This window comes from Lissotriton vulgaris, chromosome 2_1 (assembly GCF_964263255.1).
Source record: "Lissotriton vulgaris chromosome 2_1, aLisVul1.2, whole genome shotgun sequence".
NCBI lineage: Eukaryota > Metazoa > Chordata > Amphibia > Caudata > Salamandridae > Lissotriton > Lissotriton vulgaris.
In genome coordinates, this window is record NC_141687.1 from 708,455,603 (window position 1) to 708,468,311 (window position 12,709).

The following is a 12,709-nucleotide window of genomic DNA, read 5'->3' on the forward strand; positions in this document are numbered from 1 at the left end:
TCGCGAACTTGACCCGAAGGTTTTGTTACATGATCGCCGGTTACGTTACACAGGGACACATTCATTTTCGGTAGGCAAGGTGAAATTAACTGATTTCCCAGAATCACAAGATGTTGAGCCGAGGTTCCCCAGCCTTAGAGTCATTTAGAGAACCTGTTTTAGACCTTCAAGAAAGTGATTCGCGTAAGGAGGACCGGTGCTCACAACCGTCAGAAAAGAAACGTAATCTTGAAAAAGTCGAAAGCGTAAAGACTTTGGACTGGGCGTGGACACTCCTGCCCTGAGCGATGTTGTCTCAGACTTACTTTGGTTGCAGAGTCAGACTGATTCGGAATAGCTTGCCAATTGTTAATTGGACAGGCAAGATAGACGACGCTGGTTTCCGACCCAATCAGCATCGCTGTGGCTATTTGTAGCGCCGTCCTCTGCCTAGAGCCACCCGGACTGTGTGGGCCTGTCACGCGCACGTAGTGTTGTGGTGCGCTCTGCCCCTCCCTCTCGAACTCCTCTGCTCCACTGCTGGGCCTTTAGCCTCACCTGTACTGGTGCCGCAGAGGGCCACTCTTCCGCGCATGTTGCGGGCCGAATGGACAGCTCCAACTCCCGCGAGCTAGCCCAAGCCCTTGCTGCCTCTCAGGGTCTCTGAAAGAACAGTGAGTATGTCTTCGTGACCCCTCCTTCCAATTGCGCACTCATCAAATTCTACCCTGCTCCCCCGCTATTTGGGGACGAATGAGGGAAGTGGGTGGGGCGCGTTCGGGCTGGGCAGACCCTCGACTACTCAAATCTTGTATACTCCTGATTTAGGCACGTGACACGTTCAGGAGGAGCTGTCGAGGTCCTGAAGCCATCCACCGCGATGATTTGAGAGCAGGGGCGATGTTCACTATTCATTTTATTAAATACGTGTTTTTATTTTTTGAAGTGCCTTGGTCTGTTCGAATAGTAGACTTAGAAATCACTTGGTCATTTTTACATGTGTTTTAGAATCTTTTAAAGTACAAAAATGCCAATACTGGAGATGTCAAGGTCCAGGAATTGTGTGCCTTAACTTTTAATATGTATTTCCCGGTCCCTACTGGTTCTCGTATAATCTCACACCATACATATAGTCAGGAGCAAGTGATAAGCGTTTATAAGTGCAGACTTAAATCATCTGTTATTGAATGAGTACATGATATTTAAGTGGTACTAGATTGCGGGCTAACTTTAGAAATATAGAGTTATTGAAACATTTTGTGTGTGCCAAAAAGTACGGTTTGGGGTTTGACCGAGGACCAGGTTGTGGGAAATTGCCCAACCTTCACCCAAGACCAGGGTCGGATTGGGATCACAATTCGGCCCGGGCACTGACGAAACAAGCATTTGCAATGCAATAGGTTTCGCATTTGCGCGAGTTCGAGCTATTGACATTGCAAATGACAATGCCTTTTATTTTTGTTTTAGTTTTTAAAACATAAATAAAAGGAATTGTCATTTACAGTGCCAATAGCTTAAACTTGAGTAAATGCGAGACCTATTGCATTGCAAATGCTTGTTTTCTGTGGTGCCCAGGTCCATATTCTGTTCCAGTGCGAATCCGGGCACTTAATACTAATGTCAATTATTTTACAGGATGTATGTTTGTCTGTCTGAATTCAACACGTAATTCAATGTATGCATTGTTTACAGTCTAACTTCAAAACATTTGATAGAACTAATGCAGTGGCATAGTTTGCGTGTGTGTGTGTCAGGTTGCACCATGTACATGATAAACATCTTGCATTGGTTGGAGGCTGTCTACATGAGCCTTTAGCACATCATACATGCAGTGCAGTATTTATAGGTTATGTTCGGGTGTCTGGCTGCATTATTGTGCATATGATGCTCAAAGTGTGTATTATTTGTGTGTCCAAACTAGGCACATTATAACATAGGGCAGTTTTTATAGTGCATATGTCTGGTATCCCTGCACAGGCAACACCTAGTGAAATGTTTGCTCCCTCTGTCTGCACTGCGCATATCATAAACAGAGTGCTATTTACAGATGTCTTTTTGTGTCTGCACTAAACAAGATACAAACAGTACAATGTCTGACTGCACTAAGGACAAGCACTTTGAAGCATAACTCAATGTGTGTCTAAGTCTGCAGCTCCCAATTATTACGCGCTACATTAACTGTCTAAATGTTGTGCGCAGTGTTTGTGAGAGAGAGAGTGTTTGTGAGAGAGAGAGTGTTTGTGAGAGAGAGAGTGTTTGTGAGAGAGAGAGTGTTTGTGAGAGAGAGAGTGTTTGTGAGAGAGAGAGTGTTTGTGAGAGAGAGAGTGTTTGTGAGAGAGTGTTTGTGAGAGAGTGTTTGTGAGAGAGTGTTTGTGAGAGAGTGTTTGTGAGAGAGAGAGTGTTTGTGAGAGAGAGAGTGTTTGTGAGAGAGAGAGGGGGTTTGTGAGAGAGAGTGTTTGTGTGAGAGAGAGTGTTTGTGTGAGAGAGAGAGTGTTTGTGTGAGAGAGAGTGTTTGTGAGAGAGAGTGTTTGTGAGAGAGAGTGTTTGTGAGAGTGTTTGCGAGAGAGAGTGTTTGCGAGAGAGAGTGTTTGCGAGAGAGAGCGTTTGCGAGAGAGAGCGTTTGCGAGAGAGAGTGTTTGCGAGAGAGAGTGTTTGCGAGAGAGAGTGTTTGCGAGAGAGAGTGTTTGCGAGAGAGAGTGTTTGCGAGAGAGAGTGTTTGCGAGAGAGAGAGAGAGTGTGAGAGTGTGTGTGTGAGAGAGTGTGTGTGAGAGAGAGTGTGATAGAGAGTGAGAGAGTGTGTGTGTGAGAGTGTGTGTGAGTGAGTGTGAGAGAGAGTGAGAGAGTGTGAGAGAATGCGTGAGTGTATGTGAGAGAGAGAGTGCGTGTGTGTGTGAGAGAGTGAGAGAGTGTGAGAGAGAGAGAGTGTGTGTGTGTGTGTGTGTGTGAGAGAGAGAGAGAGTGTGTGTGTGTGTGTGTGTGTGTGTGTGAGAGAGAGAGTGTGGTAGCAGTGAACAGAAAGTCCCCTAGCAAGTAGACTCAGTGAATACATTCCGGTGAGTAATGGGGTGAACACAAGCTGTGAAATTTTAATTAAAAAAGTACAATAAAACCAGTAGAGTGGATCAAAGGATTGAGTAATGTTCCCTCAAAAGTAAAAATAAACACGTCACGACGTTCCCGAGAGTCAACGATTCAACAAGTGATATGGTGGACATGCATCAATAATGTTTAATTGAAAAGTGCAGTAGAGTCAGATGAAAAAAGAGGAGAGTTATGAAGTTACATCTGTGCAATTCACGACGATAGTTGGAAAATACAAGTGAGGAACCCTAAAAGGTGAAACCCAGAGCGAGAGCGGTAAAGTCAAATGAGCTGAAATCATGCTGGCTTGAACGGCCATTCCCAGTGTGAGCGTGGGTGAAAGATGGAAGTCGCGTAAGCTTTACACGGGTGAAACCCACAAGGAAAAATGTGAAGAAGTGAATGCTGGTAGCGGCGAACTGCAGTGGTGGAAAAAAATAAAGATCGGGCACCAAAAAATAATACTTGGCGAGTTTTGCCTGACAAGTGTCAATGAAATGTAAAATAAAACAGGAGAAAATGTACCCAGAGCGAGAGCGGTAAAGTCAAATCCCTGCGGTGAAACATGCAAACTTACAAACACTGTGCTATCAGAGGTATTATTCTGATCGATGGTATATCAAACACTTTGCATGCCTGAAATAAGACGCAGCCAGCAACATCGGCTACATCAGTGCACCTTTTCCTGTTTTTGAGGATGCTGCACAGCATTGGTAAAAAGCATTGGCAGAGCCAGTAGGCCAAAAAGGGTGAGATCTATTGGCTTTGCCAATGCTGGTTAGCCTTCGAGTCAACACGTGTTTCGTCATGATGCGGTGCGCTCCACGACTTCCTCTGGGCCGTATGGTCTATGAAGTTTCCTTAATGAACTCAGTCCTTAACCCAGGTTGTAATTCCATCCCGGATTAAAACAACAATCTTCACAAAACTCTCCACTATCTTCAAACTATTCTCTTGTCTTATAATTCTCAAGTCCACCAAGTTCAATATTTTTAAGGTATTTTGTTGATCCAGAGAAGTTCTCCCTGAATATCCCTCACTGTGCATCACTCTGCAAACGTATAAGCAAGTGTACTCTACGGTGAAAAGGAACATCCAGTGTAAGCTCTTCTGCATGTTTAAACAGCCATTAAAATGTATTCCCCTACACTTTACACATGCTGATGGCATCCAAATCTTTTAAAGATCCAAAAAAAGTGCAGATCCAAAAACAATCAGGACACAACTCCAACTTAGTATTATACATGACATGGAGTCATGGATCACAAATTGGGCAGCAATAGTTCAGGCTTTGCTTTCTTCCCGAACATGTACAGCTTGGCAGCAGGAAAAAAAAAAGCATTAACAAAGCCAATAGGTCTCACCTCGGAAACCAATTGGCTGTGCCAATGTCTTTCTTTCGTGTTGTACAGAACTAAAGCCCACAGAGGCAAATCTAACGAATAAGAAGCAAGCAAATGAGTTACAATGTAGAAAACCAATAGATGGGCTTTAAGCGGACTGCTAACTAACAAAGGGGCATATTATCAAGCAAGGCGTTAAAATTATCGCCGTTTTAGCGGCAGAAAACTGCTGCTAAAGCGGCGATAATGGACTTGATAATATACCCTGGAGAATTCCAATAGAAGCCCATGTTCACACCAGAACATGGATTTCTATTGCGATAATTTTCAAACCCTGCTGGCTAATATGCCCCAAAATGTCTTACAACGAACAGCATGTGCTGTTTTAGGCAATACATTATAGGGGATGCGAGGGAGTACCCAAGAAAATGTTCTGCCAGTGACGGTTCCCTTCACTAATAAAAATAAAAGAGCGAAAACACACGGGACACACTGTATTACGTGCTTCAAAAAGGTAAATAAAGCCCTATTTGTTTATCCAGGGAGTGGGTGTGTTCGGAGCTGCAGAACACCGTTAAGTGGGCGGGGAGAGTACATGGTTGAAATGTAAGTTTACCACAGGGAACAATTCTAGAAGTTAGAGAAGTGCATTTTGATGCCAGTGGTAATGGGATGGAAACTAAACTTTGGATAAGCAGTCACTTGTTTTTTTGTTGGCATTACAACTGATTGCATTGTACTAAAATGAGGACACTTTAGCCACTCAAGTTCAGTATACGAACCGTTTATAACCATGCAATCTTCATCGATAAACGCCATGTGAAGGTTAGCATCTTTCTCTTGAAGTGCAGGCTCATAACATCTATGCAAATGTTCATCTGAGGTTCCAAAGTCAATTATATTGTCTTGGTGTTGCATACAGCACCACTATGCCAAATTACTAACACCTAGACACACCGTTAGCACATGTCAACCAAGGGGTGGCAGTTTTACATAGAAAAAAACCCAACTCTTCGAGTAACGCAAGAAACAATTGTGCAATACGTTTTTGCAGAAAGCAAATCGATCTCAACTGTCCTGAAAGGATACCTCATAGTATGAGCAATGGCAATTATACTAGCAAAAAACAGTCTCCATGTTATCGTTTGCACGCTTGTTATACGAAAATCGTTGTAATAAGCTCAAGCATAATTGGATTTATTGTAAAACATACGAATCCGGCAACACGCCCCCTACCCCTCCCAATATAACATCTGGAGATACACAAGTCACCAACAAACAGACATCAAAACAATGTAGATAATATAGCGCTCAAAACATAGCCACAAACGCCAATTTAATCGCTCTCCAAAACAATTACTCGATCTGAAAACAGTCATTTGTTCAAACGTTAGATTAATACATTAACCTAGTATAAATATTCGTACTATAAACCTTGGTTAAAAAATAGTAATGGGCATTACCTACTGCAAAAAAAGTCAACATTTAAAAAAAAAGTTAAACAAAAAGTAACACCGTTTCGGTAATATCGAATAAAAGAAAAGTTTAGTTTCACGACGAAAAGAGTGAAGAAACTAAAACTAAACTATAAAAATATTTGAACAGGTTAGTAACACTATCAAGATCTTCGAATAATCGTCCAAGTTTTTTGTTTAATTCGATATGGAACGAGAAGGTGCCCCTTGATAGTTGACATTTATTGTTTACTTCTCACCTTCGCACCTCTCGTTTAGCTGTGCATCGCGACTAAATGCCCGCCCCTGATAACTGAGCATATTTTTAATACTCTATACCTTTTTTTGGCCACTGCAATCTAAAGGTACAGGATGAAAGGTGCAGTTTGAAGTCGGCGGAGCCTGCGCTGCGACTCCACCACTGCAGACAATAAGTTGCAAACTTGTCATTGCTGGGCTGCGTCACTACTCCTCCCGGCTCCGCTGCCGTTCATCTGTGGGTAGCAGTTAGAAAACATAACTCAACCATTCTTCACGGGTTGTCTCAACTCAAATATAAAGCACCACAGATAGTATCATTTACATTCTCACACTTTATTAGAAGGAAAACTTTTTTCAAAACGAGTCCAGAAAAATCATGAAGGAATAAAAAAGTTAGAGCAAACAAATTAATTTAATGTCAATTTAGCACACATGAGATTTTCAATACAGCAAACTTCCGCACTTCTCGGTCAGGGATGTTTACGAGAGCGATTTAGTCGCAAACCACCTTTCTCTGTTCTGGAATACGTGTTTCAAAAATAATACTTCTTTTGTTCCTGTTTTTCCCCTTTAGATTCTTCGCTGTGTGTACATCCTGTAAAGAACACAACGGTCGGTAGCCGTTAACGATTCAAACATTTTTTTTCTTGCGCTACTTCGAATATTCCAATTACTAGCACTTAAAAAACGGACGAGAGTAGGGTTTTGACCGTGTTTTTTTTTACCCTGGCCCCCACTCCTTTTTTCCGCTCAGCCGCACCTCTCTGCTCTGCTGCTTGTTAGACACTGGGGCCCCGGACACTCGCAGAACGCAAGGGCAGGAAGTACGATTTTTTTCGGTATTTTTAGAGCGGCTGTGACCATGGGCACAATTAGGAAAAAAATTCAAGCAAATAATTCCAGAAAAATTCCCTCCTTACCTACTCCGTCCAATCGAAAATGGCGCCGAAACCGAAAAAACTTCTTAAATTTCATTGTAGGGCTTTTGCAATGGCTTCTGGGACTGCTGCGGCTCGGAGGAAAAAAAAACAAGTCTTAAAACCAGCACCCCCTCTCCCCTACCTCCTCCACCGCCGAGAAACGTGCTGGAATGACGGCACAAACGAAACAAAAAAAACAAAAACGGGGCGGGAACAGGATACTGAATCCCGCCCCTCCAGGACTCCCTGCCCTGCCTCATGGTTGCCAAGGCAGTATTTCTGAAAATATTGTCGTGCTACCGTAAGGCAGGTCATGGAGTCCTCGAGAGGTGGGATCCAGAGCAGACAAATCTGCTAAACAGGAGCTTTTTCCAATGGCAGGCCTCCGTTTCGAGAGGCCTGCCAATGGAACAAGCATTTGCAATGCAATAGGTCTCGCATTAGGAAAGTTTGAGCTGTTGGTATTGTAAATGACAAATTTTATATTTATCTGTTGGTTTTGAAAATACCAAAATTAATAGCTTTGTCATTTACAATGCCAATAGTTTTAACTTTCGCAAATGTGACACCTATAGCATTTGTAATGCAATATGTGTTGTATTTACGTGACTTAGATGTTGCGTGCAGTGTAATTATGTGGCGTGTAATTATGTGGCACTGAGTGGTATTTGGAGTGCATGTTGCATTGAGTGCAGTGTAATTATGTGGCGTGTAATTATGTGGCACTGAGTTGTATTTGGAGTGTATGTTGCATTGAGTGCAGTGTAATTATGTGGTGTGTAATTATGTGGCACTGAGTTGTATTTGGAGTGTATGTTGCATTGAGTGCAGTGTAATTATGTGGTGTGTAATTATGTGGCACTGAACTGTATTTGGAGTGTATGTTGCATTGAGCGCAGTCTAATCAGTAGAGTGTAATTATGTGGCTTGTAATTATGTGGCACTGAGTGGTATTTGGAGTGTATGTTGCATTGAGCGCAGTCTAATCAGTAGAGTGTAATTATGTGGCGTGTAATTATGTGGCACTGAGTGGTATTTGGAGTGTATTGTATGTTGCATTGAGCGCAGTCTAATCAGTAGAGTGTAATTATGTGGCACTGAGTGGTATTTGGAGTGTATGTTGCATTGAGCGCAGTCTAATCAGTAGAGTGTAATTATGTGGCGTGTAATTATGTGGCACTGAGTGGTATTCGGAGTGTATTTTGCATTGAGTGTAATGTAACTATGTGGCATGTAATTATGTGGCACTGAGTGGTATTTGGAGTGTATGGTGCATTGAGTGCAGTGTAATTATGTGGCACTGAGTGGTATTTGGAGTGTATGTTGCGTTGAGTGCAATGTAGTTATGAAGCATAATTATGTGGCACTGAGTGGTATTGTGTGGAGTGTGTTGCATTCAGTAGAGTATAATTATGTGGCGTGTAATTATGTGACACAGTGGTATTTGGAGTGTATGTTGCGTTGAGTGCAGTGTAATTATGTGGCGTGTATGATGTATTCAGTAGAGTGTAATTGTGTGGCGTGTAATTATGTGGCACTGAGTGGTATTGTTTGGAGTGTATGTGCACCACATCCCTGCAATGTAAAGCACCTCAAACGGAAAGATGCCTGGAGCATCAACACATCCGAAATGGTGAGATTCATTGCTTCACATTCAAGCAGATAGAAGGGTTCTATGATAAATACAGATATACAGGATGTAAAGAAATCTCATTACTCAAAACCTGTCTGTCATCTGTGTGGAGAAGGTGAGGATGCGAAGGATTTGAGACTAAGCACGTGCCAGCGGTGCTGTACAGGACATATATTATATTATATTCGAAATAGCCAGGGCATAACGGGGACGCACACTGCTAGCACCAATAATGTATTTTTCTAGTGTTCATTAATGATATGTTTTCTGCAAAACCTTCTGAGGGTTGCGGACTGGTGTTAGCGTGCCCGATGTAGAAAGTCTGTTTAGAGAAAATAAATGGCAACGTTAATGGATACAAATAAGTTAACATGGGGGTTGAATTTTGAGGGACAACCACGCATGTGACAGGTTAATCTTGCATGAACCACATGACACTTCCTCAGTAGGAAGTGATGGAGAAAGCTACTTGGTTTATTAAAAGCTCCATTATCTGTGGACAGTATATATACTCAACCTGAGAAGTATGTTTGTAAATTATAGAGGTCCATCAAGCTAATAAAAAGAAATCCTCCACCCACTAGCTTAGAAGTAGGCCAGGGTGGTATTTTATAAACACAGGCATATTCTTGCAAAATTTCCAACACTAACGTTACAAATGCCTGAGATTACGCCAGTACGCCATGCTGTGAAATTGAGACTTCTTTCGAGTAAAAATCCTATCGCAGGAGTATTGGAAGAACAGAATAGAGGGTGCCTACCGCTGTTGCCCCCAAAAGATATCACCGCCGCAGCCCTGCTCCGTGAAAACCAGAAGTCAGGCACCTTTGGCCGAGACGGGGGCGGGGCCTGCAACCCAGCAGGAAGTTCCGCCCGCCGCCGCCGAGGAAGCAGTGAAGCCGTCCGACTCCGACCAGCGCTGCAGAGGAGACACGCCGAAAGAGCCCGGTGAGTGGGAGGGGAGGGGGGTGTATGCGTGTGTGTCTGTTCCAATGTGTCTGTGTGTGCGCGTGGGTCTGCGTGTGTGCGCGCGTGGGTCTGCGTGTGTGTATGCAGTGTGTGTATGCAGTGTGTGTGGCTGGGTATGTGCGCATGCGTGACTGTGGAGTGTGTTTGCGCAAGGGAATGAGACACGAGAGGGGCAAGGCGACGTGCGGGAACGAGTTTGCGCAAACATGGACAACATTATTTAAATGTAAGCATTGCATTGCCAGCTAACGCTGCCGTCAGGCTTCCAAAAATAGTTACAACGCTAACGGAGCCAGGTTAATAAAAATAAATAAACCAGCAGCTTGACCCATTTATTCACTGTGATGCTTCCGATAATTATAAATGTGCCTTTACAAAGAAGTGTTTTAAAAGGAATCCCAGCGTGCATGTTCATTACAAGACGGCTAAAAATAATTAATCATGATGTTCAAAGCAAGCCTGTTCATTCCAAGCCAGCCTCAGCCAGCCTCGGGAAAAACGAAAGTAATAAAAAAGCGAAACTGACCCTGCCACTGCAGACAATGCTGCGCGCTCCCGAGGTGAAATCCGACACTGAAAAAGCTCGTAACACTTTGGAGTCCACTCTCCTAAATACTGATAACATTAGTTGTCGAGCTGACAGCATTCATGCTTCGCATGAATGCTAACGTCAGCTCGACCTAAAAAGGGGGCGTGGTTTCACGCATTACTGAAATTCTCCTGTTCACAATAAGTCTTTGCCTCCAGCAGGGCCAGTCCCTGCAATGGAGGCTTCGACCTAAAAAGTGGCCCACATTCAAGAGGCGTGGCCCACATTCAAGGGGCGTGCCCTTTCATGAAACACTATTTGCACAGACAAGGAATGAAAGTGGGAGGATACTGTTCTTGCACAGGACACAGGGCAAAGGTGCCAATGGCCTACATGCTGAGCAACTAAAAAAAAATAGCAAAGCCCCTTTCTGTCACAAAATTATTCCAGCCCTACAGCACATGAGCACCTGAAAAGCAGCAAAGCCCCTGCTATTACTAACCTACTTAGCCTTCCCCAGACCTTCAGCTCAGGAGCACATGAACAGAGGTAAGGCCCCTGCAATTAGTAAATTAATCAGCCCTCCAGGCCTCGGGAAAATGTCCTGGCAGGGGAGCACAAAACACAGCTTTCTGGGTCATCCAAGGTAGCCAGGTAGCCAGGGGGGAGGCTGGGGTGAAGCTAGTGCATGGGAAGTGCCTTCCCAGTGTATTCTTGTGGTTGGAGTGTTTGCCATTTATTGCAGTATTATCCTTGTACCTGTGTATGGTACCCTTTTGTAACTTGCACACGTCACTTTTCTCTGGTATCACACTGTATGCTACCTCTCACTTTTGTTTGCTTTAGATACTTGCACAAGTGCCACCATTGCCTATGTAACGTTTGTTCTTGTGCTGGAGTGTCTGCCATTTATTGCAGTATTATACCTCTACTTGTACTTTGTACGCTTTTGTAACCTGCACACATATCACTTTTTCCTCCTGTAATGTACCGATTGCTACCTCATGTATTTTGGTTGCTCACTATTGTCACTTTTGATTCATGTAACTTAACGTTTGCTTTTGTAATTTGTCCACTTGTAATTTTTCTCCTCATGTATTATTGCTGTTCCTTGTGTGAAGCGCTCTGACACCTTCGGGTAAAGTCCGCGCTATATAAAAACGCATAAATAAATAAATTAAATAAAAAAATTCCAAATATCACCTGGCCCCCACAGCAAGACCCATTCTTCCTCGTCCACTATGCCCTGAATGTGAAGGGCTGTGGGCGAGGTGCTAAGACTAACACCGTTTCTGGGCTGCATGGGCCCCAGGGTGGCCGAGGTGAAAATGGCTCAAAGGCCTGAGAAACACCTGGCCCCCAGGGAGGCCGATTCTTGCAAACAATCACCCCTCCCCAGCCCAGCCTCAGCTTGATTGCTTGGCAGGGCAGGGGTGAAGGAGAGGCCACAGATGACAATCGCTGTCCGGCCGCACAGCGAGGCTGCTTTCATTTTCTCTGTCTGTCTCGTGCCCTCCGTGGGCCGTTTATGTTTCTTCCCTTTCCTAGTCCACTCTCTGTGGACTGGGACAGGGGAGAAAAAAACGGCCCACAGAGGGCACTGAGGCACCGGCCCTTCGGCCCATTCCCAAATGCCCGCCTTGCCAATCCGCCCCTTCCCAAGACCGCTTTAAAACAGGCTTTGAGTTTTCTCTTCTCAAGGACTGCTCTTGCACCAAATAGTTTCTAATAGAGTACTTGAAACCACATTGTTATAGAAACAGTTGTAACATATGATATAAACACCACTTTATGAACAGATTTGGAGTATAGGATTTCTGAAATGCCACTCGCGGTTTGGACTCGTCTTCTAGGTGATTTTAAGAGTATAGTTATTTTGCCAGAGACCTGTACAATGGAAGGACGACTGTAGTCTGGATGTGCATGTTGCAGCATCTCTATGTGATTGTCACCATATTTGTGCCTTGCATAGTGCCTTCTTCATCACATTAAATCACTTTCCTGGGCTGCTTCCTTAAAGTCAGCACAGTCAGTGACAGTTAGACTCACAATGTTAGCATCAATGTTCCTAAAATATCCAGTATTTCCCCGTTACCCACCTCATGCTCCAGGTAGATTACAGAGGACTGCCCATCTGACACTTGGTTGCCTTGGTGGTCTATTTCACCTCCTGTATCCTATGTGTCTAAGGTGGTCCTGCAATCATTTCCTAAATACATACTGTCATGTAGTTTGGCCACATAGAATTCCTCCAGCTTTTTGAGAACATGGTTCACCATGCACTGAATAGTGGCAGGAGCTTGCTTCTACCCAAAGGGCATTACTTTGAACTGATGTAACCCCTCTGGTTTAGAAAATGCAGCCTTTTTCGCTCTTGGTGCTAAGGAGATGTGCCAGTGCCCACTGGTCAAATCACAGGTTTTCAAGTACTTTGCAGCACTCAACCGATTCAATAGCTCATACTCTTTGGATGGGCATTGGTCTTGGCTACCTCCTTGAGCGCTTGATAGTATACATAGAACTGCAAATCTGAAGGTGCT

General features: G+C 43.8%; 1 protein-coding gene across 2 annotated transcripts in view; it reads left to right on the forward strand.

The window, feature by feature from the left end:
• The first annotated feature begins 468 nt into the window (after positions 1–468).
• The window catches only part of RNF141 (ring finger protein 141), a 259,994-nt gene continuing 247,753 nt past the window's right edge, over positions 469–12,709 (forward strand). Inside the window, exon 1 of one of the 2 annotated variants that reach the window (XM_086955955.1) lies at positions 469–653. The gene's annotated coding sequence lies outside the window, so the exon portion shown is untranslated. The remainder of the gene's footprint in view (positions 654–12,709) is intronic. The other variant, XM_086955954.1, reaches the window with a different exon arrangement.